The 4,603-nt window shown below is 56.0% G+C and overlaps 1 protein-coding gene across 1 annotated transcript in view; it reads right to left on the reverse strand.

Moving 5' to 3' along the window:
• Positions 1-4,603, reverse strand: part of TDRD9 (tudor domain containing 9) — a 54,506-nt gene that overhangs the window by 47,060 nt on the left and 2,843 nt on the right. The gene's annotated exons all lie outside the window — the stretch shown is intronic.

Genomic DNA, 4,603 nt, shown 5'->3' on the forward strand with positions numbered 1-4,603 from the left:
AATAGGAGTAGCCTGGCGGATGAAAGTAGTAGCTCGTGCATATTTCTGAAGGTCACGAAATATAAACCTGATGTAAAATCTCTGTCATCAGTGATGCAGCAGCAAAAGTCCCACTGATAATATCAAACGGAGTCATAAAGTTTTCTGTCGGACTATCAGTGTACATGTATACATTAAAAAATAAATGTATTTTTCATCATCATATTCTGTGTTTTTGTCGCTTGAATGAATTTTATTATTTCTTCAAGGTTCTTCACATACGTACACCTTAAGAGATATCAAGTAGGCGTAACATGTTCTCAAAAAATTAGGGTTGGCACGCAGAAGAATTTTGAGTCAGAGATTTTGCTGGTTTTGGCACGCACTCACAAAGGTTGCCCACCCCTGCTCTAGGCTCACCCTGAGAGGGTAATTCACGAGTTCCCGGGTCCCAGCTCGTTGTGCATCTGAGTGGGGTGCTTTCCCATCCCCACACCACAGCTGGCGCTGTTGCAGGCACAGTGCTCCTTGCTCAGCAATGGCGCTCGATCAGAAGGCGAGCACACAGAACAAAACTCACTAGAAACGTCACCAGAACACACGGTGTGAAGGGCTCGAGGTTGCTCCTTGCTACCAAAATAGCTGGTAGCAGACCACAGAACACAACGCATGAGGTACAGGCACCAGAGAGGGGCACCCTCACGCTGGGAAAGACCGGGACGGGTGCCCCGCCCACTCGCCGTGCTCCTGGGAGTTCCTCCTGCGACTCTGGACCTCTGCACCCCACTTGACAAACTGACCAACATTAGAATTCATGGTACATGAACTCTTATCGGGAATAATTTTACTTCCAAATTAAACTCTGAGGCCTCCATCTCTCCCAAGTCTCGGCCCGGCTCGCTGTCCTCTCCTCCAGCCCCGCTCTCTGCCCAGCGTCCCTCCCTCCACCATCCTGGTCCCCTCCGTCCGTCCGTCCATCCGACACTCATGCACAAGCTCTCCTTTGCTCTCTGGGTCCTCCCTGCGTCCGTAGTTTATTAGCTGCTCTGATAACAGGTGATGGGAGGTAGCCATCTGCCTGTGTTTGCATCAGGGTGTGGCACTTGTTCTGAACTTGAAAGGAGAAGAGCCAGAGCTGTCAAATCTCTCAGAGCAAAAGGAGCTGCTGCTGGGCCACCAGAGGCCACTGACTTCGGGGGTGCCCGCTGCACCCACCCGGACAGCTTTCCACGCCTCACAGCCTCCCCTCACTGTCCTCCCACGGCTCCCCTCAGCTGAGACGCATCAGTGCTGCCTTCCTGTCCTCCCAGCTGGTGAACACCCTCCCCCCTTAAAGGTGCCCTGGCCTATGCTCAATGGTTAGAGCCTTGGCTGCGGACTGAAGGGTCCCAAGTTCGATTGCGGTCAAGGGCATGTATCTTGATTGCACTCAATCCCTGGCCCCAGTTTGGGGCACATGCAGGAAGCAACCAATCAATGTGTCTCACATCAATGTTTCTCTCTGTGTCTCTCCCCCTCTAAAAATCAATGGGGGAACATCCTCAGGGGAGGATGAACAACAACAAAGTCCTTTAAAAGCCAACCCCACGTGTGAACACTTGCTAACTCACATGTCATCAAATTATCTGGAATCTGAATGCAGCTGGGTCTCCAGGTTGGGGATCTAGGCCAGCCCACAAATGCAAGCACGGACACGATGTTTATGTAAACAGGGAAACACCTTCTTGATGCTGGAGGTGTCTCAATCACTAATGGGCCTTTCCCACACAATATATGGAAGGATGAGAGCCACGCGGCCCGGAGAGTGAGGGAGACGGAAGGAGGGCTCCTGGGCCGGACTCTGCTGCAGGAGGGAGATGCGGCAAGTGTGGAGGACAGAGGGGCAGTGAGGGGCGCAGGGAGGGGCTCTGAAGGGGAGAGACGCTGACAAGGCAGCAGCTGTCCTGCTGAGCCCTGAGCCCGGGCCCCTGCTGCCGCCCCTGACAGCACTGACGGGACATACACCCCTGGCTGCAGGCATCAAAGACAGAAATTTTCAAAAACCAACCAAACAAACAAAACCCAGAAGCTCTAGCGGTGCTGTCTAAACCACGGCCCTTCCCCTGCACGGAACGGGAAGGCTGACATTTTCAGATCAGTGGCTGAAGCAGAGCCAGCACAGGTCAGGCCAGACCCAGAGGGAGGGCAGGGGCAGAGGGAGGGCAGGGGCAGCACTAGAGGGAGGGCAGGGGCAGGGGGAGGGCAGGGGCAGCCCTAGAGGGAGGGCAGAGGCAGAGGATGTTCGCGCTGTGCGTCTCTCATTGGGCGCCAGCAGCGAGCCAAGGGCAGCTGGCGGGGAACGCACCGCTAGCTCTCCAGGAAAAGGCAGTGGGTAAGTGAAGGCAAATCACAAACTCAACACAGCCATGTGCAGTCCCAACGGGACACGGGAAGCACCCCGACCTCGCAACGGGCTGCTCGGTTTCCTGCTGTCTCTTACTGTAGGTAATTAACGTTAATACATTTTACACCCACTGGAAAGGTCTGGACACCATAAGCCACGCTGGTTTCTGTTCACAAAGTCCCCCTTCCAGGAAGTCGAGTGGCGAGGGCTCCACAGGACGGGGTGGCTTTCCTGGAGAACATACTGTATTAGCGTTTCTCACCTTAAACCCAGACCCTATGTCACAGAGAGCAGCTGACTTCCTGCCCTGCTGATTTAAGCACGAGATCCAATCTTCAAATAGGGGTCTGCACGCCGCTTTCCCCTGGTGTGGGAGGGTGTCTCACACAAACGTAAACCGGAACGTCTCCCCTTTGGGCTCTTACACGGGGAGGGGCAAGCGCAGAACTGTGAGTCCGGAGAACAGTTGACTCGGGGATTCTCACTCACTATCGTGTCATTTATTTGTACCACAACTGCAGGCCTCTCTTGCCCGCCCCTGAACACTAGCAGAGGCCAGCCCTCAAACCGGAAGAGCTACCAGCACTCAAGGACCCAAGTTCAAAGGCCGCAGCCCTGCCCTAACCGGTTTGGCTCAGCGGATAGAGCGTCGGCCTGCGGACTCAAGGGTCCCAGGTTCGATTCCAGTCAGGGGCATGTACCTTAGTTGCGGGCACATCCCCAGTGGGGAGTGTGCAGGAGGCAGCTAGCTGATCGATGTTTCCCTCTATCCCTCTCCCTTCCTCTCTGTAAAAATCAATAAAATAAGTGGGGAGTCAGGAGGCAGCTAGCTGATCGATGTTTCCCTCTATCCCTCTCCCTTCCTCTCTGTAAAAATCAATAAAATATATATATTTTTTAAAAAAAGGCCACAGCCCTAAGGACACACCCAGGACAAGGCGAACCTGCCATATCGAAGTGGAAACCCTGAGAACAGGAGCCAGTTTGGAGCCAGGCTCACAGTTAGAAGATGCTATTAAATCTCAATTTTTAAAAAATAACGTGCCTTTTTTTAAAACCTTCATGTAGTGCCCGGCTGGTGGCTCCGTGGTTGGCGTTGGCCCTCGCCCCTGCAGGTCTGGGCTCAATGCCTAGGCCAGGGCGCTGCTGTTTTCTCCTCGTCCTTGGCACCTCGGCAGCACTGACTCAGCGCGTGTCAGGGACCGTGGTGGGCACATGCTAAGTGAGGGCCTGGCCCCGCCTGCAGAGGCTGCCCTTTGCACAGCTGTGCTTCTGGAGACAAATCTGAAAGGCAGCGCCATGGGTCCTCAGACAAGGGTTTCTGACGTGAGCTGGGGTCTCAGGAAAGTGGCAGCCGCTCCAAACGGGAGTCCAAACCAAGGCCGCAGAGCGGACGCTGGAGTCGCAGGCCTCACATGCAGCCTGCTTCTTCCCCAGGGGCAACTCCGCAGGCCGCACAGGGCTCCGAGCCCAGGGGCACTGGGTGTGTGTCCAGGGCCAGTGTTTCTAGGTGTAGCCAGCGCATCACCTGGCCCCAACGCCCTTCCCCAAATGGACACCCAGACCACGTGTCTCCACAACAGCCTGCGTGGCTCTCCTGCTGCTGCTGGAGCTGCACGCCCTCCCCATCAGGTCACCGCTCGCCCTCGGACGGCTAGGAGGCGCCCTGGCTTCCCAGAGAAGCGGCTGCGCAGTCAGCATTCTCACCGCACAGCTGGTGCTTTCCTTAGAGACGCGAGAACCGGTGGAAGGGTGCGCGCACTTGGAACCACCACTTTTGGTACCAACGTACTGGGTGTCTGACCAACTGGGGAGGCAGCTAAAGAGGCTGCACAAAGTCCACAAACATCCTCTTTAGGAACCGAAGGGTTGAGGAGACCATGTGGAGGCACCGGGCCAAAGTTGGCAACAGGCTAGAAGGCGGGGGGGAGGCACAGATGAAAGGCCAACAGTGAGTCACGTGACAGGAGCGGGGACCACAAAGCTCAGTGAGCCAGTGGGCAGGACAACGGCTCCGACCTCCGGAACTGAGGGTGGGCACCAGCACCCTAAGTTGTCAGGAAGCCCCGCTAAGCCCGGAGGACGGAGGATGTGCTGGGATGTGCTGTGTGTGCGGACTCTGCTCCATGGCCTTCAGAGGCTACTGAAGAGGAACTACTGCTCTACCCGTCCTGTCCCTAGCCGGAGCCCGCACGCTGAGCAGGAGCAGAGCCCTCGGCCGGCCGGCCGGCCGGCTGCCCC

The sequence above is a fragment of the Myotis brandtii genome, unplaced genomic scaffold (assembly GCF_000412655.1).
Source record: "Myotis brandtii unplaced genomic scaffold, ASM41265v1 scaffold1020, whole genome shotgun sequence".
In the NCBI taxonomy this organism is placed as follows: Eukaryota; Metazoa; Chordata; class Mammalia; order Chiroptera; family Vespertilionidae; genus Myotis; species Myotis brandtii.